At 41.2% G+C, this 26,243-nt stretch overlaps 1 long non-coding RNA gene across 1 annotated transcript; it reads left to right on the forward strand.

Moving 5' to 3' along the window:
- Window positions 1-15,824: 15,824 nt before the first annotated feature.
- Window positions 15,825-25,915, forward strand: LOC110898076. Its single transcript, XR_002569221.1, has 3 exons — window positions 15,825-15,988; window positions 16,647-16,736; window positions 25,836-25,915. It is a non-coding gene; the product is annotated as an uncharacterized LOC110898076 (long non-coding RNA).
- The last annotated feature ends 328 nt before the right edge of the window (window positions 25,916-26,243 follow it).

Consider the following 26,243-nt stretch of genomic DNA (forward strand, 5'->3'; position numbering starts at 1 on the left):
GGAGTTCAGACTCCAATTTACTATGTCAGTAGGGTGCTTACAGATCCAGAAATGAGATATTCAACAATGGAGAAGTTAGTGCTCGCGCTGCTACACGCCTCTAGGAGGCTGCGCAGATACTTTACAGGGTATGTAATCACGGTACTCACTAACTTCCACATCAGCACAATTTTACAAAAGCCAGAAACATCAGGCCGCGTAGCAAAATGGGCAATCGAGCTTGGGGGCCACAATATTCTCTACAGGCCGCGCCCAGCCGTCAAGGGTCAAGTCCTAGCGAACTTCATAACAGAAGTCCCAAAGGATAAAATCAAAGATTGTGAAGTGGTGGATACTCCCATTAAGGATACATCAGACGGATTGTGGTTGCTATACACTGATGGGGCCTCAAACGAAGATGGCGCAGGAGCTGGGTTGCGCCTTGTTAGCCCCGAGAAACATGAATTTACATATGCCATAAGGTTGGATTTCAAGAATACCAACAATGAGGCGGAAAATGAAGCATTCTTGGCAGGCCTGCGCCTCACCATCAAGATGGGAGCCCAAAACTTACAAGCTCATGTTGACTCATTGCTAATATCAAGTCAAATCAATGGGTTGTAAGATGCCAAAGGTGAAGTTATGGCTTTGTACTTGGATCAGGCGAAAGAATTGCTTCAGCAATTCAAGTCATACAAAGTAGTTCACATCAATCGCTCAGAGAACAAACCAGCAGACGCCCTGAGCAAGCTCGCTTCAACATCTTTTCAACATCTTGCCAAGGATGTAAGACTTGAAGTACTCAAAAATCCATCGGTTTTGCTGTGTCATGTGAATGTGATCGAGATAGGGCAACCATCTTGGATGACCCCTATCATCCAATACTTGCAAGAAGGAATACTCCCTGAAAACAAAGCGGAAGCTAGAAAGATATAGAACAAGGCTTTGTTCTATGAGATTAATGGTGGAATCTTGTATCGAAGATCCTTTTTGGGGCCACTTTTGTGCTGTGTGGACCCCTAAGATACAAGTTACTTAATCAGGGAGATTCATGAAGGAATCTGCGACATCCATGCAGGCCCACGCATGGTTGTCGCGAAGATAATGAACGCTGGATATTACTAGCCAGGGATGCACGTTGACGCCCTAAAGGAGTTGCGCAAATGCGACTCCTGTCAAAGGCACGCCCCGTAAACCCTGCGCCCGAAAAATGATCTCATCCCCGTATCCACTGCTTGGCCTTTCCAGTAGTGGGGGATTGACATGGTGGGACCCTTCCCGGAAGCTCCTGGAGCTGTGAAGTTCATAATTGTTGCCATGGATTGCTTCACAAAATGGGTGGAGGCCAAAGCACTCGCCTCAATTACTGCAATGATGGTGCACAAGTTCATTTGGGAGCACATCATTTGCAGGTTTGGTCTCCCACTCAAAATCGTAACAAACAACGGCAACAATTTTGCTTCCGAAGATCTCCAAAAATGGATGAAGGAAATGAATATTGAGCACACTTTCTCCTTCGTTGCGCACCCTCAAGGAAACGGTCAGGTAGAAAGTGTCAACAAGAGTATCATTGAAGGGATAAAAGCCCGTCTGGGCACAAAGAGAAGAGGCTGGGTAGATGAGCTCTCGAGCATTCTTTGGGCTCATCGAACCATGCCGAAGACAAGCACTGGTGAAACTCCCTTTAGCCTAGTCTGTGGCTCAGAGGCGGTTATCCCAGCTGAAATTGACCTGCCCTCATCACGCTTGACAGCAGTCAACACAATCGATAATGAGGCAGAGCGTCGTTTTGACTTGGACTTACTCGAAGAAAGGCGCGAAATAGCGCGAATCAAAGAAGCCTAGTACAAGACACAGCTGGAGAGGTACTACAATGCAAGAGTGCGCATTTGTACCTTTACTCCAGGAGAGTATGTCTTCAGCGACAATGAAGCTTCGAATGCTGAACGCCCCGGAAAGATAGCACCCAAGTGGGAAGGCCCATACTTGGTACACGAGGTGCTAGGAAAGGGGACATACAAGTTGCGCACTCTGGATGGATACATCGTCCCGCGCACGTGGAACGCGCAACAACTGCGCAAGTGTTATATGTAACTACTCTCGGCCTTGCGCCTTTATCCGCTAATGTTGGCCACATGCCTTTCTTAATTTCCTATGTTGGCTAAACGCCCTTTACTTTACTTACATGCGATGTATGGCCTAAGCGCCAGTTTCTTAATTAGTGAAAGCATATGCCTTATGTTTTCTTTTATCATGATAACTTCTATGTTACAAATGCATGTTAAACTTTTGATTAGCATGAAAACACTTCAGTAAATTACGAGCTCTTGAGTTATGCCTCCAAGGTCTTCCGTGAACATAGAGCTAAACCCGGCAGTTACACTCGCACAAGAGCCATACTTACATTTATTCGCGCTAACTTAACCAAAGTTTCTAACAACAGTGCAATAATTGTAACAGGACAAAGGGAAAGCAATCATAAATGCCATGTTCAACAAGCGCAATCGCGCAATGGTTACATAATAAGATGACAAAACATCAGCAGTTTGAATCAAAATAAGCGCGACCACGCAATGGGTTACATTTAACATCTAAAAATAAAATTACAAGGCACAAAGCCTGTCAACGCTACCTACCCATCGCCATCACCATCGCCATCACCATCACCATCACCATCATTCCCTGCTGGCTCTTCATCATACAACTCCACGGTCTCTGAAGGGTCAAGAATCTGCTTCAACCGTTGGCACCAGTCGTCATGCTCCAGTGCCTTTGCGACCAAATCCATCACAGGCAGTGATATATGGTCATAAGCCTTTTCAGCGCGGGCTAATGCAACATCAGCCTGATCAGTCACTGAGCAATGACTAACATCGAACTCTTGTCCTATTGCTTCTTCAACATGTTGCGCACACTTTAGATAACCTCCACGGTGACCAATCGCGCGTGAGGCATCTATGAGAGCAGCAACAGCTCCATCCAGTTCTCCAGCATTTAAGATAGAGTTGGCCATCTACAGAAAAGGCAATGAATAAGAGATAGGCTTTAACAAAGAAAAGCTTAAGTTAAGAAGAAAACCATACTAGAACTACTCCCCTACCACGCATCCACTCAGCCTCGGCAACCAACGTGTCAATGATGCCTTGGGCCTCAGAGTAATTGTTCTGCGCTATGTTAAGGGCGGATGTACTCATGTCTCGCGCCTCCTCAGCCTTTTGCTTGGCCTCCTCAGCAGAAGCAGCTTTCCCCTTCTTAGCCTCAAGATCGATTTCTAAGGACTCACTTTTTGTCGATTTGCTCTTGCAAACGACGTTTCAATTCAGCAATCTCAACGTCCTTGGCCACCAGGTCTTTATCCTTATTGGATACCTGCGCTTTCAACTCAGCCTGCAGAGAGAGACAAACTTAGATAATTTTCACAAGCAAAAGGCATAAAGGTAAGAAGGGTTAACACTATTCAGACCTCAACGAGTTCCTTATCGGTTCGCTCATCTTCAACCTTCCTTTTCAACTCAGCAACTTGACCCTCAAGTTCAGTAATCTTGGCTCGGGTTGCATACATACGTTGATTTTTTTCTCACAAATTTTCTTCCAGTCAGCACGCTCCTTCGCCAGAAGATCTTCAGCAGCACGAAGCTTGCCCCTAAGGCCCTCGCGACCCCATTCCTCCGATTTCTTATCGGACTCGAACTTAGCCTTTTCCTCAGCAAAGGCAACAATAGCCTTCTCGAACTCCTTAGCTTGCCTCACAAGGAGCTCACGATACTTCTCCCAATCAGCCCGCTCCTTAACCATCGTGCGCCACTCACGTACGATTTGGTGATTGGCGGCGCGAGTATTGGCCTCCCCAACCACATAAGCTTGGTATAGCCCATCGTGAGTGCGCGCCCTTTGACGGTTGACCTCACCAAGAGGAAAGGAGTTCATGAACCAATCACGACATGCACTAAACTCCATGAAAGTATCCTTCTGCTTTAGACCACAGGGAGCTTGGTGGGGAGCGTTACCGCGCGCCTCCTCGATATAAGTCTTATAATAAAGATCACCCACAGTATCTTTAGGGCCGATGGGAGATTGTGGTACAAACCCTCCAGCACCACCAGAACCCGCGCCTCCTGTAGCAGCAAATTTTTCCTTATGAATCGAAGAGCCTGGTTCCCCAGTAGTAGAAGTTACTTTAGCAGTATGAAGTGGGGCATCAGGCTGCGCAGGCTTCGTCGGCTTCTCAACCTGAGATTCCTTTCTTTTCTCATGAGAGGGCTGATCAAGCCCCGTGACATGGACGACCTCCGGACCCTACGCTTTTTCATGTGAAGTTGTAGCAGCGGCCCCGGTCTCCTTGCGTTCACTACCAACAGGCTTTTCCGAAGCCTTCTTTTTCTCTCTCTCCTTCTCCTTCTCAGCAGCTTTCTCTTTCTCTCTCTCCTTCTCCTTCTTAGCAGCTTTCTCAACAGCCTTCTTCTTCTCCTTCTCAGACTCTACGCCAGCAGCCTTCATAGGCTTAATTATAATTTTGCGCAGGCTTCGTCGGCTTCTCAACCTGAGATTCCTTTCTTTTTGGCCTGTGCAGAAACAAAGTGTCAAAAAGAGGTAACAACAAAGGAAGCAAGGAAATCAAAGAAACTAACCGGGAGAAAATTTATAAAGAGAGCGAAGGTTGCTCTGTTTTCCAATAAAAGGGACTCCACCAGGCTTCTGCGCAACAGAAGCACCTACTGTGGTCTCTTCCCTATTCCTCTTCCTGCTTACCAACTTTGCAGCAGGTTTTACTTCTTCTTCCTCCTCCTCTTCATCAAGCGCGATGGAAGACGGAGTGGCTCCAGCATCAGGATTTCGAGAACCAGCGTTCCCTGAGCTCCTTGAACCAGTGGCTCCGGTCTTCTTCAAGTGAGTCACTGATAATAACGTAATCCTCCAAGTTACTCTGACGGAAGCGTAGAGTACCTTTATCAGCAGCACCGGTAGTCGCACGGCTACTCCCTCCTTTCTTGCTGGTCACCTCAGCATCGATAGTTATGATCATCTTCTTCTTGGCTTTTTCTTCTTCTCCTCTGGGTCAATCCCGAGGTCGCGCAACACACCTGCAAAGATGTTAGACCAGGAACTTATCTCCCCATTTGAAGATCCCACAGACTCCTCGCTGGAAAGATAGACAATCTCTTTCCCAGTAGAAGTCATAGCGCCCAAAGGCCGGGGGTTAGGTATATGCGCACCTTCGGTTGCAGTTGCTGTAACACCCCGTGTTACCGAATGTCAAAGTCAAAGTCAAAGTCAAGTTTGACTCCTTTGATTGTAATTAGTCTATCCTATGTTTTATTATTTGTATTCTGTGGAGTAAGTGTTATTAATCAAAAGTAATCGAATGTTTAATCGACGCGGAACGCTTTACGACTGTGAATAGTAGGAAGTAACAATGCGATAAAGTTAATCAATCAATAATCATGCTAATCGAATCACCAATCGAACTCGATACTCGAATTATGCGAATTTGGTGTTATATTACGTGTGTGTGTGCCTTACGTGTTACCTGTGCATGATTACTTTATGCTTGTATGTAGATATAGTGGTTGGGACTAAAATCGAATTATGTTATGTGTGGAATGCTGTCTACCTGCCTTAACGACGTAGTACTATAGTTTGGACTCAGCACCCGTTCACACGGGGGTTGTTAAGGACAATTACTTGCATGGATTACGGTGGTAATCATGTATTGCGAACTGTCTCGGACAGTCAACCCGCAGTCATTGGTATCGATAGATCCATGTCGATAATTAACATGCATCGTTTTCCTCTGTGTACGTGCTGGTTATGCGTAAACTACTTCGAACTCTATATGCTATTATCAAACTTGTATGCTCACCTTTGCATTTTATGTATTGACATTATTTTAACGTATTTGGCAGGCAATTAGGATGCTTATCTGCTAGGAAGGCGAGCTTAGAATAAGCGTCTAGAGCATAGTTGTCTGTAGATCTTGCAGATCGAGTCTCTAGAAGCATTTAAACAATATTTATATTTAAATCTGAGTTGTCAGAACATAATATTTGACTAGTTATTATCTGTAATAATTTGTTTTATTACTTAGGATACGGTATGGGACGTATTAATTAAACTAAATAGTAATGATAATTGTTGTGGAAACTTCTGGACAATCTGTTTCGCTCGGTGCCATGCCCCGATGATTCCGCCATCGGTTGGGGTGTGACAGATTGGTATCAGAGTCATAACTATAGGGAATTAGGCTAGACACGACCTAGTCCGGGTTGCTGTCTTAGAGACCTAGACTATAGTTAGGAACCAACCGACCAAGCTTATACGCTATATCCTGTTACTCTTCGCTATCACTGCACTCGAATTTTCAAATAGAATCGAGCGATTTAGTTGGGATTAGGTGTGAAAACCGCAAACCCTCGACTAAATTGTTTGATCAATGCTGATTTCTCAAAAACCAACAAGGAGAATTATACCAAATCAGGAGTGAAATCCATATTTTGATGAATAATCTCCTCAAATTTTACTAAAGCAAGGAAGAAGTTGCTTAGCTAGGGGTGAAACCCTAACCTTGACAACTTGTTCCGGATTTTTTATTTATCTCACCAAAGCCTCGACGGACTCCAACGACCTGAACTCACAAGTATGACCTAGGGAATGCGTGTTGAATGCCCAAGAATCGAGGCAGTAACGCAAACCCGAAAGTCAAAATGTGACGACAAGTCTATTGTGAATAGTCGAATCGCTTTGGGTAGTCGACGTCTAATAGCCGCAGACAATCTATCCCTCGATTTTATGTGTTTCGATTCTGAGCCCGCAATTGCCCACTCTGATCATTCGTCGATTTTGTATGTTTTATATGTACTTACCTATTTTGTGTTTGAATTTTTGGAGAATTATTCGATTTTTGCTATCACTTCGATCGACACACACGACTCGCATTGCTATTCTATCTCAATACGCTAACAAGTCGCTGCAAATCTAGACGACATTATGCTACGATGTACGCTTATACTATACTTGACATGCCATACGATACGCTATACTAATCAATATGCTATACGCTACCGCTATATTCGAATAACTCGCAAACTTGGAGGTAGTCAGGGTACTCTAGGTGCTACTGTGTGCGGATAGGAGAATTACGTGAGATTAACTACATCCGTGATTAAATGCCTATGTGCTTATGTGCTTCTGTGATTCTGTGCCCTATGTGCTTATGTGCTTCTGTGACTATGTGATTTTGTGCCTATGTGTTTATGTGATTCATGCCTTATCGTGTTCCTGAGCTTTAGTAAGTAGTAGACGTGTGAGGTGAGATTCGATTTGTTGTGTCTGAGACCCACGACAATGTCTGTTGCAGACCATGTCTTCATCTGGACACCGAACCCCTCTTACTCACCAAGAAAAGAGAGACAAGCGTCTCACTGTTATCATCGCCAAGCAAGTGGCAAAAGCTGTAAGCGAGGTGTACGAAAACGTCAGCAAATCGTCTGAGGAGTCGCGAACCGATGCTCCTAAAGATGCTAACAAGACCGTTTTCAGCTTCAAACAGTTTAAGGCATGCGGACCAAAAGAGTTTACCGGAGAAGATGGCCCTACCGCCATGTTTCAATGGTTTGATTCGGTTGAAGTCACTCTGCGCCAAAGTGGCTGTCCTGAAAATCTCCGTACCCTAAATGCGACTGGCGTCTTCCAGTCCCGAGCTCTAGACTGGTGGACGGCCGAACGAAACAGACGCGGGAATGATGCAGCTTATGAGCTGACTTGGGAAGAGCTGAAGGCCATTATGATGGACGAATTCTGCCCTCCCCATGAACGCCAAAAGCTGGAGGACGAGTTTTGGAACATCAAGCAGAAGGACGGAGACAACGCTGCTCTAACTGCTCGCTTCAGGCAGCTTAGCATTATCTGTCCCGATCAAGTCAAGACGCCAGACATGGCCATCAAGAAGTATTTTCGAGCTCTACCTGATTGTGTTGCCGACTTTGTTCACGCCGCTAAGACATCATCAATCAAGGAGACTTACTTGCTTGCTGCCGAGATCAATGACAAGCGGGTAAAGTCTAGTTTCTGGGATAAGCCATCCAAGTCTTTGCATCAAGCTACTACTGCAGCAACCGCCGACTCCACTGCTCAACCATCCAAGTCATCACGCCGAAAGAAGAAGCACAACAACAGCAGCTCCAGCAACAAGAACTGTGCTGTCACAACAACTGCTGCCCCACTGCAAGCCGTACAGGCTCAGCAGCAGTCTCATCACCGACCAGCTCCAGTGACCAATGCACCGCCAGCAAATCGTGCTTACATAGGTCCCTACCCGCTCTGCCCGACATGCTCATATCATCATCCGGTGGGAATCGCCTGTCATTTCTGCGCTCACTGCAATCTCTACGGTCATTTCACTGCAAACTGTCGCTATGGTCCCCGAAACACCACAGCTCCTGCCGCCGCTCATCAAGCTCTACTCCCAGCCCCTCAAGGCTAACCCGCAGCTCAAGCACCCACGGTCAATGCTCGAGTTTGCTTTGCATGTGGTGATCCTAACCATTTTGCAAACATGTGCCCGAACAGGGTGGTGAAACAAGAGCCCCAACAGCAGCAGCAGCAGCCTCAGCAGCAGCAGCAAGCAGCCCGTGCTAGAACCTTCAACATCAATGCTCGTCAAGCCCAGGCTTACAACAACGTGGTTAATGGTACTTTCCTTGTGAATGGTATTTACGCATCGTGCTTGTTTGATACTGGAGCCGATAACTGCTTTGTGTCGTTTGAATTCGAGAAGCTCCTTAGTCGTAAGCGCTCTTATTTCCCCTCATCATTCGAAGTCAAAGTCGCTACTAGAAGAACTGTCGCCGTTAACTCTGTTCTCCGTGATTGTACTCTCAAACTCAACAGTCACATCTTCCCAATCGACCTTATTCCTATGCAACTTGGAAGCTTCGACATCATAGTAGGCATGGACTTTCTTCGCGAAAACCATGCTGAAGTTGTGTGTTTTGATAAAATGATTCGATTCTCGCTCGCGAATGGTGATTTATTATGTGTGTACGGTGAAACAGCTTCGAAAGGTCTCAAACTCATGTCATGCATCCAAGCTAGCAAGTATCTCCGCAAGGAATACAGAGCCTTCTTGTCCAACATTGTAGTAGCGGAGAAGGAAAAGAAAAAGAAGGCCGAAGTCAAAGACATTCTAGTGGTCCGTGAATTTCCTCAGGTATTCCCTGATGATCTTCCTGGACTACCGCCAAGTCGTGATATAGACTTTCGTATCGACCTCATTCCTGGAGCTAATCCCGTAGCCAAAGCGCCCTATCGACTTGCTCCATCCAAAATGCGGGAACTTTCGAACCAACCTCAGGAATTCCTCGAAAAAGGCTTTATTCGCCCGAGCACCTATCCTTGGGGCGCACTAGTCCTTCTCGTTAAAAAGAAGGATGGGTCGTTCAGGATGTGCATCGATTATCGGGAATTGAATAAGATAACCATCAAGAACCGTTATCCTCTACCTCGAATCGATGACTTGTTTGATCAGTTGCAAGGTGCTAAGTGTTTCTCGAAGATCGATCTACATTCAGGTTATCATCAATTGCGCATTCAAGAGGAAGACATCCCCAAAACCACTTTTCGTACTCGATATGGCCACTATGAATTCGTTGTTATGCCTTTTGGTCTAACCAACGCACCCGTGGTTTTCTTGGATCTGACGAATCGCGTGTGTAAGCCATTTCTAGACCGTTTCGTCATCGTGTTCATCGACGATGTCTTGATATATTCCAAATCGAAAGCCGAACACGCGCAACATCTACGTTTGGTTCTCAAACTACTCCAGGGGAACCAAATCTATGCCAAGTTCTCCAAGTGCGAATTCTGGCTAGAGGAGGTTCAATTTCTGGGTCACATCGTTAATAGTCAAGGTATTCATGTCGATCCCGCGAAGATTGAAGCAGTTAAGAGCTGGATTACGCCTAAGAACCTGTCTAAAGTTCGTTTTTTTCTCGGACTAGCGGGCTATTATCGACGATTTATAGAAGGATTCTCTAAAATCGCTATGCCGCTTACCGTCCTTACTCATAAAGACAAGCCTTTTGTTTGGGCAACCGAACAAGAGTCTGCTTTCCAAGCCCTCAAGCATATGCTTTGCAATGCTCCTATTCTCACGTTGCCCGACTGAAACAACGATTTCATTGTCTATTGTGATGCTTCCAACCTTGGTCTTGGCTGTGTTCTCATGCAACGGGACAAGGTTATAGCTTACGCATCTCGTCAGCTCAAAATCCACGAGAAGAACTATACAACCCATGATCTCGAGCTAGGCGCAGTTGTTTTTGCATTGAAGATTTGGTGACACAACCTGTATGGTACCAAGTGTACAATCTTCACCGATCACAGGAGTTTACAACACATCTTTAATCAGAAGGAACTTAACATGCATCAACGCCGATGGGTAGAACTTCTTAACGATTACGGCTGCGAGATTCGTTATCACCCAGGCAAGGCAAATGTTGTTGCCGACACGCTCAGCAGACGGAGTTATTTGCTTAGTATTCGCAATACCTAAGCCCAGCATGATCTCGAAACCCTCATCCGCGAAGCCCAACATGCTTGTTTTAATGAACGCCCTTTGAAGAAAGAGAGGATCTATCACGATGGAGCTCAGCTTGTAAGCAAAGCAAATGGGATTTTCTAATATCTGGACCGAATTTGGAACCCTAAGCGGACCAATTTGCAAAAGATTATAATGGACGAAGCCCACAAATCCCGGTATTCTATTCATCCCGGTGCCGATAAAATGTACCAGGATCTTCGCTACAAGTACTGGTGGCCAGGCATGAAACGGGATATCGCTCTTTATGTTCGAAGTTGCCTAACTTGTGCTAGAGTTAAGGCTGAACATCAACGACCTTCTGGCTTACTCGAACAACCTCCAATCCCCATATGGAAGTGGGAGAGTATAGCTATGGATTTCATAACCAAACTTCCGCCCATGCCATCAGGTCACGACAACATTTGGGTTATAGTTGATCGTCTAACCAAATCAGCCCACTTCTTACCAATACGGGAAGACTACAAGGTAGAACGACTAGCCCGAATCTACACCGACGAGATCATTTGTAATCATGGTACGCCTTGTGACATCATTTCGGACCGTGATGCTCGGTTCACTTCGGGATTGTGGGAAACGTTTCAAGCAGCTCTTGGTACAATGCTTAACCTGAGTACCACATTCCATCCTCAAACCGACGGACAGACTGAAAGGACGATCCATACTCTTGAAGACATGCTCCGTGCGTGTGTCATAGACTTCGGTGGTAGTTGGAATAAATTCCTACCGTTAGTCTAATTCTTGAACAACAACAGCTATCATGCCAGCATACAAATGGCACCATTCGAGGCCTTATATGGAAGGAGATGTCGATCGCCGATTGTGTGGCACGAGAGCGGTCATTCGCAACTAACCGGTCCTGAGTTACTACAAGAGACGACTGACAAAATCCTACAGATTCGAGACAACTTGTCGAAGGCCAGGGATAGACAGAAAAGTTACGCCGATAGAAGACGCAAGCCCCTTGAATTTGACGTTGGCGACTACGTACTCCTAAAGGTATCACCTTGGAAGGGTGTGGTCAGATTCGGCAAGAAAGGGAAACTAGCGCCTCGATATGTTGGACCTTTTAAGATTCTGGAAAGGATCGGCAAAGTCGCCTACAGACTCGAACTACCGGAGGAACTTAGTAACGTCCACCCGATTTTCCATGTGTCAAACCTCCGAAAATGCCTAGCTGATCATGATCTGATTGTACCTCTCGACGACCTTCAAGTCAACGAAACGCTACACTTCGTGGAAAAGCCTGTCGAAATCATGGATCACCAAAGCAAGCAACTCAGACGCTCGCGCATCCCTATTGTGAAAGTCCGATGGGAAGGCAAACGAGGCGTGGAGTTTACTTGGGAACTCGAAAGCGACATGAAGGCTAAGTACCCGCAGTTGTTTAAATGAAGATCTGAAGCGAGAAATTGGTAAGATCATTCACGGTGCTGTGTAGCTTTCAGCCTAATTTCGGGACGAAATTCCCTAAACAAGGGGAGGCTGTAACACCCCGTGTTACCGAATGTCAAAGTCAAAGTCAAAGTCAAGTTTGACTCCTTTGACTGTAATTAGTCTATCCTATGTTTTATTATTTGTATTATATGGAGTAAGTGTTATTAATCAAAAGTAATCGAATGTTTAATCGACGCGAAACGCTTTACAACTGTGAATAGTAGGAAGTAACAATGCGATAAAGTTAATCAATCAATAATCAAGCTAATCGAATCCCCAATTGAACTCGATACTCGAATTATGCGAATTTGGTGTTATATTACGTGTGTGTGCCTTACGTGTTACGTGTGCATGCTTACTTTATGTTATGTGTGGTGATCAATCGAATCGAAACTCGAAACTCAATCGAACTCAATCGAAATCGAATATGATGAACGGTAGCGAAAGGATAGTGTAAAATATAGATGCTTGTATGTAGATATGGTGGTTGGGACTAAAAGTAATTTGAATAGGAAACTCTATCGTACTCGTATCGTCTTCAATCGAAATCGAAATATCAGAAATCGTCGCACTGAACGCTCAAAGCAGGCTGTGGATCGATTAGGCTCCTAGCAGATCGAACAGCCCAGCCGATCGGACAGACTGTCCGATCGAGCAGGCTGTCCGATCGGGGTGCCTGGCCGATCGGCCAACTCTTTCCCCTTTTGGAAGCCTATAAATAGGCCTGGCATTGTCATTCTTTTCACTTTTGGAAACCCGCTGACCGACCAGCTCGTGTTCTTCACTATTTCTCAGATTTCTCTCAATCCCGGTAAGATTTCATCCTAAATATTGTACGTTTTTTATCTATGCACACTTCTACACCTTTCTATCCTTTAAATCTTGATTTCTAACCGTGAAATCATCAAGATCTAAGTGTTCTAGGATGATGTCATCATGGTGTTCTTCAAGAACTTCATGTTTTGGCCTCAATCCACCAAGAATCACCTGGATCTAGCCGATTTCCACATAAACAAACTAAGATCTATCACAGATCTGAACATTTACATGGTGTGAAGGATTGATAGAAGGATTTCCAACTTTCTTTCAACTCTTTTACACTCAATGCCTTCAAACCGGCAGAAACGGAGCTTGAGACAACTCACTAATCATTCTAATGGTTGTGTGGTTCAAGATTCGGATTCTATCTACGAGGTTCACCGATTTCGGGTTAAACGATAAACCACCGTTCTGAAACGTTCACCGGCCGGACTTGGGTGATTCCTGTTCGAGCAGGGGAAACAAGTAAGAACGAAGGTGCCATGGTTCAGCTCGTTGTCAAAGTACCTCGATATAACGTCAAACAATCAGAACAGCCAAGTGTTAGACGAACAGGCCGACCAGGTCAGAATGCTGACCGATCGAACAGGCTGTTCGAACGAACAGCCCAACCGATCGGACATGTCAGCCGATCGACCAGGCCAGCCGATCGGTTAGCACATGGCCCCACACTTTTACAATTTCATGAAGTCTAGTATTGAACGAAGTGCTGTTCGATCGAACTACGAGTTAGGTTGAATTACTCTTCGGATCATGAGATACTATGCTTCAACACTTAATCGATTTAAAACTCGTTCGATGTATTGGAGTGCCACCCGATCGAACAAGCTGTTCGATCAGGTGACATCCTGCTGAGGACTCACTACTGAAGTGTCTAACCGATCGGTTAGGCCGGTCGATCGAACAGACCGTTCGATCGATTGACCTGAATGGTAAGAACACTTCAGTGTTCTCAAATACTACAACGAAAACCTCAAAAGGACAAGCCATCATACACAAACACATCCTACTTAAAGGAAGAAACAATCCACTTGAACAGTCCAACCGATCGAGCCTACCGGCCGATCGAACAGGTTGTCCGAACGGATTGTCCAACCGAACGAACAACCCGTTCGATTGAAACCTACAGTTTGATCGACCAGGCTATTCGACCCATCATCACTTGTTTCCATTTAGCGTGTTACTCATCGTTATGCTATTGAAGTATTCAGGCTAACCCTACTCTTAAGTGCTCCCTTCAATCCGTCAATCAATCGCTGTGAGTATACTCGAACCCTTTTTGCTTTAGCACTTTTGGGTGTTACATACGTTACCTATCAAAAATCACAATCGAACACACTACTCAATTATTTAAACGCTAACCGTTCTGCGTGTATTACGTGACTAAATGAATGCTTGTTGTTATGTTTACACGTGGAATGTTGTCTACCTGCCTTAACGACGTAGTACTATAGTTTGGACTCAGCACCCGTTCACACGGGGGTTGTTAAGGACAATTACTTGCATGGATTACGGTGGTAATCATGTATTGCGAACTATCTCGGGCAGTCAACCCGCAGTCATTGGTATCAATAGATCAACGTCGATAATTAACATGCATTGTTTTCCTCTGTGTACGTGCTGGTTATGCGTAAACTACTTCGAACTCTATATGCTATTATCAAACTTGTATGCTCACCTTTACATTTTATGTATTGACATTATTTTAACGTATGTGGCAGGCAATTAGGATGCTTATCTGCTAGGAAGGCAAGCTTAGAATAAGCGTCTAGAGCTTAGTTGTCTGTAAATCTTGCAGATCGAGTCTCTAGAAGCATTTAAACAATATTTATATTTAGATCTGAGTTGTCGGAACAAAATATTTGACTAGTTGTTATCTGTAATAATTTGTTTTATTACTTGGGATACGGTATGGGACGTATTAATTAAACTAAATAGTAATGATAATTGTTGTGGAAACTTCTGGACAATCTGTTTCGCTCAGTGCCATGCCCCGATGATTCTGCCATCGGTTGGGGTGTGACAGTTGGTGGATCGGCAAAAGCTCCAGCAACAAGGTACATGAAGTGACCTTTAATCTCTTCATACCAATACTGCTCCCCTACTTCCAGCGAACGCACCCCCATGGACCCACCAAAGGTGGGGAATGCAGCTTGCCAAAGATGCGCTTCTACAATTGAAGTCGTCAAGTTAAGCGCAGAAAAATCACAAAAAAAGAAGAAGTAATAAAAGAAGTAACTAACCTCTATCTTCAAACTTCAAGACCGGAACTTCGTTGCTCTCCGCTGGCAACTGATCACTCATCCGCGCCGCCGCCAGAATGTTTTCACCGAAAACCCGGTTAGGTGTAGGATTGAGTTTCAAATACCAACCTTCCTTCTTGGGAATCGCCAGTTCCTTTTTCTCAATCACATCGGGCGCACGGAAGGTCATTGCAATCGGCATCACCTCCTCGCGAATAAAGAAAAACTTCTGTTTCTAGTCATGGAAACTCTTGGGAGGATTCAACAAGATCTTCTTAGCAGCTCCTCGATTACTGAAGGAGTAAAACCCCATGTTTCTGATAAGCTGATAGAACACCTGGAATTTCTCCACCGTGGGTTCTATATCATGGGCCCGTGTAACACCCCGAAAATGGGATTAGTAATCAAACTCCGTTAATACTGAAAGACGGGTGAAATACCGTTAGTGGTAAAATTTAACCCGAAAATATTAGGATTTAAAGGAATAATCCTTATATTAAATACAACGTGAATAAAAGCTTTTAAGGGAGTAAGTTTATAAGAAGTCCTAGTTAACGGGACTTAAAATAAAACAGGTTATAACTCCCAGAACCCACTAAATAACTAGGAATATCAACCTAGTTAGTCTAGTGTTTTAAAATAATGAGGGAACTTGATGTAGTAACCTTTATAAACCTAGGTAAAGTAGAGGGACTAAAATGGTTAAGATGAGAAAATGGGTTTTATTAATTAAAATGAAAAACACCAAAACACACACCTTTGTGTGTGTTCTGGTCGTACAAAACACAGGAGCCAAGAAGGGCTCTCAAGCTCAAACCCTAACAAGCATAAAATCAACAAATTGAAGGGGGGTAAATCCAACCTAAATCGAAATACAAGCACGAATTCATGATCACCTCGATGAAGGGATCATAAGGTATGCCAAATTTCATTATTTAGTTCCATCTTGAATTCTTGGTGAACATATGAAATCGAAAATTTGGCTTGCATGATTAAAGTTTGGATGAATTTAGGATGAAATCATGTGTAGGAGTAAACCCTAGTCAATAACTAGTTAAATTAGTGTTGAAATTATAAAGTTCATGATCATCCATTATGGGTGTTTAAATGGGTTTTGTAGAAACATGATGAACACTAGAACCATGATTGTCAAACTAGTGTTATTTAAACTTTATGAAGTTAATCTTGACATTTAACCATGAATTTGATGATCTTCTAGTAAAAGATGTTGAAATTGGCAAGATAGGTAGCCATAAGTTTGATTGTTAAATTCTATAAAAGAATGCCCATCAGGTGTTTGTTAAAATGCCTAAATGAGAAGTAAAGTGTTGAAATTCAAGTGAAACGCGTAATTGGCAAGCTTGACTAATTACATGAGATATGGGATAAAACGGGTTCTAATCATAATGTTGATTTGCCTTAATCTTGCATATTATATGATTAAAGGTAGTTGACTTTAGAAAGTCGAACTAACCTATGATGAAGTCGAATAGAAGTTTCGACATAAAGTCCGTAAGATGAACTAGTCATAATAATGATGACTAATCTAACCATCTTACGAATTATGATGCTAGTTTGACTCTTGACAAGCTAGATGGAGGCTTGGGGAAAGAAGCGGGTCAAACGGATCGTATACGCGGAAAAGAGCATAATCCGGATACTAGGTAAGTTAAAGCTTACACCTTTTATTAACAACTATTGGTTTTATAGATTATGAATAATCAAAAGTCATATTGGACTTATGATGTTTTGACCCGTCATGTGCGGTTCGGAACAAAAGAAATTAATGATAAACCATGTTGAATGATTAAAAAGAGCTAATAAGATCATTTAGTCATGCAATGACTAATAAATAACGAGTTCTGAATGATTACCTTGTAAGGTAAATCAATACAATTAATAAGGGTAAAACGGTAAGGTGGTCACTATTTGACGATAACCGTTAGTTTTGAAGGACACTTTATGGCGTAAGATATAAAGGGGTCAAAATGATCAAGAAATAGATTTATAAGGAAAATTGACCGTACGGTGTAAACCGGTACAAGTCATGTAGACGAGAGGATGATAAATCCATCTCGCAAAAGTAAACGGTCATTTAGACCAAACGGGTCAAAAGGTGAAAATATCACCCTTTGACAATATCGACTAATGGTTTGTCGAGTTGTATGATTACAGGAATGAATATCGATTGAATGTTGATGTCACACCCCAACCGATGGCGGAAACATCGGGATGAGACGAACAAATCGCTCAAAAGCATCATAACACTATTTGTGACAATATAGATTAAATCAAATTTCATAAATGACTAAATTCAAATACATTGATTCAAATAAAGACAAATTGCAACAAACGTGGTTTATTATTAAAATGGGTATCTAGTCCATCCTAACTTGATTCTTCAACATCTTGACTGTCAACCTGCAACATGTATTAAAATAGAGTTTCAATGCAAAAGCAAAGAGCGAGTATACAAGTTTGTTTACATAGCATAATAGAATAAAAACTCATATCCAACACGAACATATTAAAATAGTTTCAACCATGCTAGTTTACGTAGTCCAAGTGATAGCCCAAGTTTCCCAATGCGTTAAAGTACCTAACCCAAAGTTTCACGGGAGGTTGATATGTCTCCTCCTAACAATACCCCAAAGACTAACGGGGAGGTGCATTACTCCTATAGCTCTAAAATTGGCGGATGTTACAGTCTCCCCTACTTTAGGAGATTTCGTCCTCGAAATCTAAGATTAACGTATTTTCATAAAAATTTAGAACAATCCACATGCCATACTTAGTTAACAAGATTAACGTATCCCTGGCATGTGAATACACAGGTCAACCCATCGAGTATGTTAAGGTGTGGCTTCTTACGAAGTTAATGACAAGTTTATCACATAAAGTTTCACCCAAGTAACACGAATCCAGTATAACGTATTAGCATGCACGTGAAATAAATTCCAAAATTTTTGAAAAGGAACGTTCAATCATAAAATTTCATTGAGAACGAAGAAAAGTTGGTAACTACCTCCGAGGTAAGAGAATCACCTCTAGCTCGTTGGTGAAGTTAGAAAGTGAGTGGAGCTAATCATCAAGGTTTGGGAATCACCCCTATCTTGATGATAAGTTTCCATTTTTTCAAGTTTCATGTTTAAATGGATAGAGTAAGTTTCAAATAAGTTTCAAGTGTCATGTGCGTTTAATATAGAATACATGTTGCACCCAAAGTGTTAAAAGTAAAAATGGGTTCGAGTATACTCACAAAATTGCTAAGTCTTCCGATTATCCAAGTATGACGAGTTGATGAGATTGGAGGACGGAACACCGAAGTCACCCTATAGGGCAAACGATGGTGCATGAGTATACGAAATTATAACGGAGGATTTGGATTGGAATATAGAGTATAACTTGTTGATAATAAAGTACATATTTATTATACCTAGTTTATGTAAAAATTCTGAATTAAATCTATCAAGAGTATTGTAGAAGTGCTGTAAAAAAAATAAATATACCTTTATATCTATGGTTATAAAATTATTCGAAACCAATACGATTTTATTTGTGGTTTGACTATAAAGTATATGTTTATCGTTTTAACGAAAATTGGGCAGAGTTTCCTCTGTTTTTGGACGATCCCGACAACTTACGTGTCGATATATTTTCCAAAATGCAACAATAATCGCAACAATATAATCATATAAATCTACGTATGTTTATGAATACAATTTATTTAAAGTTTGGTTTCGCAAAAAGGAAAAAAAAAATAACTAAATAAACACGAAACAAACTAATTAATATACGCGCCATTATACCGAGTCGTGTGCCGACTGAGTTTGATCAGTTGACTAATGTTGACCGAGCCGAACGAACCCAAACTGAACTTGAGCTGAACTAAGTGAATCGAAACTGAACTTGAATCGAATCTGATTGTACAGAACCCGAACCTGCTGAATAACGAAGGAATTAACAAAATCGAGTCGGAACTTAGCAAAAACAAAACTCGAATCACAACTGACCTGGAGCGACTCCGTCGCGAAACTTGTGCCAGAGCCGGAGCCAAACGGTTGGCCGTCACCCGCACCATCATCTCGCAACCCAAAACTGAATTGAGACTCGAAACGTGATAGGATCCGAAACGGACCCGGATGTAAACCGAGCCCACTGGAATCGAACGGAAGGAACCAAATCAAAACAAACTGATTCTGAATCGTGACTCGAATCTCGAACCGAAACCTGAGCCGTGACCCGAGACAGCCCGGACTTGCACCATACACCACCATTCCATTCATCAGCAGATTTAAAAAAAAGAAATACAAACCGAAACCAAAATAAAAGAAAAAGGTGGGGGGTTTTACCGTGAGTTGTCGGAGAGCGAAGCACCACCGTCGCCGCCCCAGCTCCGCCGCTAATCGACGGATTGTCGCCGGAAACGGCACCCCGCCGTTACTCTTTCTTTCTCGAGTCTCTCTCTCACCCTCCGCGTCTCTCTCCCTCCCGTCTGTGTACAGCCGCCGTACACCACCACACGACGGTGGTGGTCGTCCTACCTGAAGAAGGCGCATAGGAAGGTGAACGTGACTTGAGTGAGTTGTCGGAGGAGGGGGGTGGGTCTCGCTCGACGGAATGAACCACCGCCGTCCCTGTTACCCGCTGAAAATCGAGTGGGGGGCGTATGTTGCAGAACATCATGAGATATGGGTGCCCATCGGTGAACTGAGGTGCCGGAGAGGTCGACGGCGACCTGATGTAGCGAGAGAGGAGAAGATAAGGTCTGATTATGGGTTTGGATTTGTTTGAGAGGAAGGTGATTGTCTCTGTGTTTGGGTAATTAGGTTTGTTTGAAGGCCACATGAAGGAGGTGAACTTATGTATATGAGGGTGAAATTCAGATTAGCAGACAACAAAAAATATAAGTGCGGCTAGGGTTGGGTACCTTTAGTTTTAACTGATTTAGTAGTTTCAAAATCTGCACAAACAGTCCCTATGGTTTATAATTAATCCATGTTTATGTTATAATTTCAAAGATTTTTATACTTAAACTAACTAGGTTAGTTTATACTAACTTTAAAATTTAACTAGACTAACTAGGTTTGTTCTTAAAACAAAAAAAAAAAAATAGATAAATAAATAACTTTTTAAAATGTAATATTTAATTTAATTTATTAAATAAAAATGGATAGGTAGATAATCATGTTTATAACAAATTAATTTAAAGTTAAAGATTTTTTTTTTCGACGATTATATTGAAACGTCGAACACAAGGATACAAAGTTTCCAAAAATAGGAATATGGACAACGGTTTCTGCATATAGAAAGTTGTGAAAACGCGGAGCGTTACAGTCTCCCCTCCTTTATGAAATTTCGTCCCGAAATTTATTCAGAAGGAAGACTTGAAAGGGTGTTGGCAAACAGAAGAGGATTGTTTAAAAAATTGAGGCCTTGGAGTTGAGACATCAGAGAATAATTGAGGTATAAGGGTGAATGGTTGATCTGATAGACGGTTGAGAGTATAAGAATAGCATAAGAATGAAGTCTCGCCGTGGATAATCAGATATAATGTGTTTGTGAGTTGTATAAAGCTTGTAATAGGTCTAATTAGGTCTACAAAACACTGAATTTCTCATGGCACGTTTTACGAAAGTTTGGTAACATGGTGAAAACACTTATATATAGGAAGTACCAGCGGCGTATCCACCATGTTTTGACCAGATTATGTCCGTTTCGTTTTCGGTGTCATGTTACGTTCTGCGTTTTACCATACACAGTAGTACACTCTATGGTTCTCATGAGCCAATCACTATAATCCCGTGTGCACCCGCGATTATATTGATCGTCGCATGATCCGCATATCTTGTACTAGTTGCGTATGAATCAAGGTATGCATAAATTTTGAAAATAAGATTGCGAGTGTAAAGAAAGGTAGCATAAGCACATTTGTGTTCCAAATAGTATAAGACCAACGCAAGCGAATCCCTCGGGTTTCGCTCGCGTACAGGTGCGAACGTATAAATTTTGAGTAAAAAGCATGAGCATAGTATAAGTTTAAATTTGAACACGCACGTGAGCATGAACACAAAACGCATGCCAGGAGTATGAGTAAAAGTATAAGCATAACGTGTATTAAAAACGAGCATAAATGTCAGCACAATTTGAGCACAAACGAATGACGTGAGTATAGACACAATTCGTATAAATGAGAGTACAAACAAAAGTACGAGTATAATAGAAATCTTATAAACGTGAGTATAAATGCGAGTACGAATATAACATAAATCGTATAAATGAGAGTATAAACACGAGTACGGGTGTGATTATGAGTATAAATATGAGTGTAAACATGAGATGCACGAGTATGGATGTAAATGTGAAAATTTAGTGTAAAACGTGAATGTTTAAATACGAATGGAATGTATGAGTATATATATATATATATATATATATATATATATATATATATGAGTGTAAACGTGTTTGTATAAGTACAAGTACAAGTATGTCGTTGCGAGTATGAGTATAAATATGAGTACAAGTGTAAGCATACGAACGTATTGTGGGGAGTACGTGTGTAAATATGAGTCAAAGTATAGACACGAAACGTGTCGTGGTAGTTATGAGTATATAAATACGAGGATCATAAAAGACGTGAGAATGTGTCTGAATATAAATACAAGTATAAACATAGCGGTATAAGCGTATACGCAAATTGCATACGTATGAATGTGTATATGATTATAAGTAAAACATAAGTGTATGAATATGAATTTAAGTATCACGTAAATTGCGTGAGTATAAAGGTGAGTTTGAATGTATACGGGTAAATATGCGTGTATGAGTACAGCTATAAACGAAAGTGTAGGCTGTACAAGTATAATCATGAATATGAGTATAAGAGTAAACACAAGTGTATGAGCATGATTAAAATGTGGGAGCATAAATTTAAGTGTAAAAAAGAATATTTGTATAAGTATGAATAAGATGTAGGTGTATGAATATAAGTGTATACGTTCATGCATATTTGACAAATATAAGTATGAGCGTGCATCGTATGAATATGCTAAGCGTAACGTAAATGCATAAATGCGAATATAAGTGTAGACGTATAATTGTATGAATAAGAATAGTATTTGGAACATAAGTGTAACATAATGCATTGTTGTGAGCGAAACGTGGATTTTTTTTTGAATCAAAACAGGTTGAGTTGTTATGAAATGTAGAATCTAGTTTATGAATGTAAAGAGAGTATAAATCATCCACTATTTATGCAAATAGTACTTTGTAAAAGTATGGGAATGCTACTATGGTTTTAAAAGAATTTACATAGTTGAAAATGTGTCGGTTCTTATGAAGTTTCTTTGCCCACGTGTTTTGAATTTAATTGGCGTATCGAGCGAGGTTTTGAAAAGTTCTTGGGGTCAACAAGCTTGCATCGTTTTAGGTAACTTTTATATTAGAAAGTTTTGAAGTTTATAGATTCTTGAGAAAAAGTTGATCCTTAGAAAAAGGAATTTGGTATACGAAAAAAAATGTTTCATTGGTTTTGAAAAGTAATTTTAGTAGATGATTAAATAATATTAGTAATATTTTATAGGTGTGTGCGAAAAAGTTGATTTGATTCTCAATTGAGAATAACAATCTCTAGTTTAATGGCGTGAGAGGAGCGTGTTTCAATGTTTACGTTGATTGGTAAATTTGTGGGCAACGGATTTATTAAACTGATTAGGCTGACAGTAGTATTTCGTGAAATTTTTGAAATCGAGGAACACGCGTTTTTGGTAACATTTAAAATTTTTGTGTGTGCGAGCAATGTGAAAATAGATTATAGAATAGGAGGTACGTCTAAATAAATGAAGCATTTTGAAATACATGATAAATGATTTAGGTATAAACATGATCGTGTTTACGTAATATAGTCTATTAAAGAAAGTATTGGTACCGATCACCTAGGTAAGGGAATCACCCCAAATCCGTTGGTGAGGTCGTTGTAAGATGAGAAAAGAAGCGAAGTTAATCGTCAAGGTAAGGAAATCACTCCTATCTCGATGATATGTCTTCACTCGTTGTTACGAAAGTGTAATTAAAATTAAGTGAAATTATGCATGCTAATGATGTATAATCGTATGATGTATGCGCAAAAGTGAAATCTTAAAAAAAATGGTTCAAAATTGACAAGAAAGAGTTTCATCATAAAAGATCGAAGATAATAAAGCGTACATCTGGTAAAAGAAACTTGGATGGTTCCAAAACGGAACGTTGACTAACCAAGGTGGTCAAAAGGTCTTTTGAATTTGAGAGCATGCTTTGGCCTAATAGGTGGTATACTCTCGCCGACAAGTCGGTTAACGGTATTCACCCTTCCGGTTACTACATGCCCCAATTCAATCGAAAATTCGAGACTTGGCGAGATTTATGTAAAATCAAGGAGTGGGACTAGTCGACTAGATGCGGGTTTCACCCCTAGCTTGACGAGTTCGTACCCTTAGTGTGGTTGGTACTCGTTGGGTCAAAATTTAATTTCGACACGTTAACGAGGGTCCACTAGAAATTGAATTTGAAATTTGAAATTTGAAATTTGAAATTTCCATTAAGATGTGGATTTCACTCCTAACTTAATGGTGTAATTTCGTGCAACAAAAATAAAATCAAGCGGGATGAGAGTTGTTTACCAAATTGTGGGTTTCACACCTATTTTGGTAAACTCGTCTCGTTTGTATAATGCGAGGGTTTTTGAGTTTTTAAGAAAAATCGAGTAAAATGCTTTAGTAAAGGGGAGTATGTTAAAGGAATACGAAAACAAGTGTAAACACATAAGAATGCACATCAAGAACGGTACATAAAGGATAGGACAATAAAACAAGTACCAACACATAGTGAAATATGTTAAGAATACACATAAAGAATCGAACAACGGAACAAGTATTAACACGTAATAAAACAAGTATAGCATGTGAAGTGTTAACACATAAGTGACATATAGGTTTGAAAGATGAAAAGAGAATAAATAAAGGCAAATAAGATAGCATGCAAGTAGTTTCAAGCAAAACATGAGAATAAAGCTCTAAAACTATAGACTAGGTCAAAGCATTCCTACTTTTCCTAATTCCCTATAGTTATGGCTCTGATACCAATCTGTCACACCCCAACCGATGGCGGAAACATCGGGATGAGACGAACAAATCGCTCAAAAGCATCATAACACTATTTGTGACAATATAGATTAAATCAAATTTCATAAATGACTAAATTCAAATACATTGATTCAAATAAAGACAAATTGCAACAAACATGGTTTATTATTAAAATGGGTATCTAGTCCATCCTAACTTGATTCTTCAACATCTTGACTGTCAACCTGCAACATGTATTAAAATAGAGTTTCAATGCAAAAGCAAAGAGCGAGTATACAAGTTTGTTTACATAGCATAATAGAATAAAAACTCATATCCAACACGAACATATTAAAATAGTTTCAACCATGCTAGTTTACGTAGTCCAAGTGATAGCCCAAGTTTCCCAATGCGTTAAAGTACCTAACCCAAAGTTTCACGGGAGGTTGATATGTCTCCTCCTAACAATACCCCAAAGACTAACGGGGAGGTGCATTACTCCTATAGCTCTAAAATTGGCGGATGTTACAGTTGACATCGCTATTACTTAGCGGCTACTAAGGCAAGGTATCGAAACGGGTCAATATATTGATCCGAGCCAGGTTTGTATAATGATTCAACTCGTCATGTAGAACTTGAGGTTCTATAAGAGTTAGACAAGGATAAAATATAGATATTCGGTTATCATTAAGGTAAACCGAATAAATTGGGTCATGATTATGTATTTTAGAAATATAATGGTTTCTAAACAAGATTATAGTTTTAAAAGTGGGATTTTGGTCGAACATGGCTTTAAAGGTCCTTCGTCGTAATAGGAGGGGTAAAAGTGACCAAAATGCCCTTATAAGTGAAATTAAGCAAACGACCCCTAAAGGTTGCTTAGAAATGAGTTTTGTGACCAAATAGATACTTGTATTAAGTGTAAAAAGTGAAATATGCGAATCCTTGGGTCAAATGACTCTATATGAGTCTTTGCCGTAAAATGATAATCCGAGGGGTAAAACTCGGAATAAATAGATCTCCACATTAAATCCTCCACACATATAGTTGTGGTGGAAGATAAATTGATAAATAATATGGAAGTACAATGCTAGAAGTGAATGGGTATGAATTATGCGGTAAAAGTGCTTAAATACCCTTAACGGGTCAAAATAAGCTTCTAAGTCAAAACGGGTTAAAGAAGGTATACAAACCCATGATTTTGAGCCTAATATAATAGGAGATATTGAAATTATGAAGTTTATGGGTTTAAAGATCAAATAGGCATGTTTGTTTGATAAAATCACGAACGGGTCAATATTTGGTAAAAAGGGTAATAAGCCAAAGATTTAAAAGTCTTAAATTTTGTTAATCCGGATGTCGGATTTTAAACGGTCGCGTAGGAAAAAGAATCGTGTAAAACGGATTAAAAACGAGAGAGTTATGTCCGTTTCGGTAAGAACTAATGGCTGAGAAAAGTGCAGAGCTGACACGGCCGGGTGAAGGTTCTGTGAAAAATTTATGGTTAGCTGACACGACCGGGTGGTTAATCCGAACCGGCCGGGTGAGGGGGCTGAAAACAAAACAAAAGTAATTTCTTGTTTTGTTACGTTAAGCACGGAACTTGTTTATACTCGATTATTAAAGTGTCAAAACTAATTATTTACATGGTTTTGACCGTAGGTGAAGATGGACCTAATCCGGATGAAGATCAAGCGGCAAGCAAGAACCGAACACACGTTAAATGAAGCTTCCGCGTCAAATCTTGATTTGTGTTGTTATAAGTGTCACACCCCGATTTCCACGTGTATCACCGGTGGGCCCGGTGGGGGATTACCGTGACGTAGTTGGCAACAATATAGTCAAACCACACAATATATAAATGCACAGCGGAAGCATAAAGATAAATATATTTCAACTATCGAATGTAATATCCAAGTATCACAATCGCCGAAATAGAAATCCACAGGAGATCAAAATAAGATAGAAAAATAATTGTTCAACAGATATTGGCATCCCAAGCTTGCGAGACTCTAACGATGCTAAGGAGTGGCCAGCCTATTACGAGTAGAACCTGCATTAATCTTTTTG

This window comes from Helianthus annuus, chromosome 13, assembly GCF_002127325.2.
Source record: "Helianthus annuus cultivar XRQ/B chromosome 13, HanXRQr2.0-SUNRISE, whole genome shotgun sequence".
Lineage (NCBI taxonomy): Eukaryota > Viridiplantae > Streptophyta > Magnoliopsida > Asterales > Asteraceae > Helianthus > Helianthus annuus.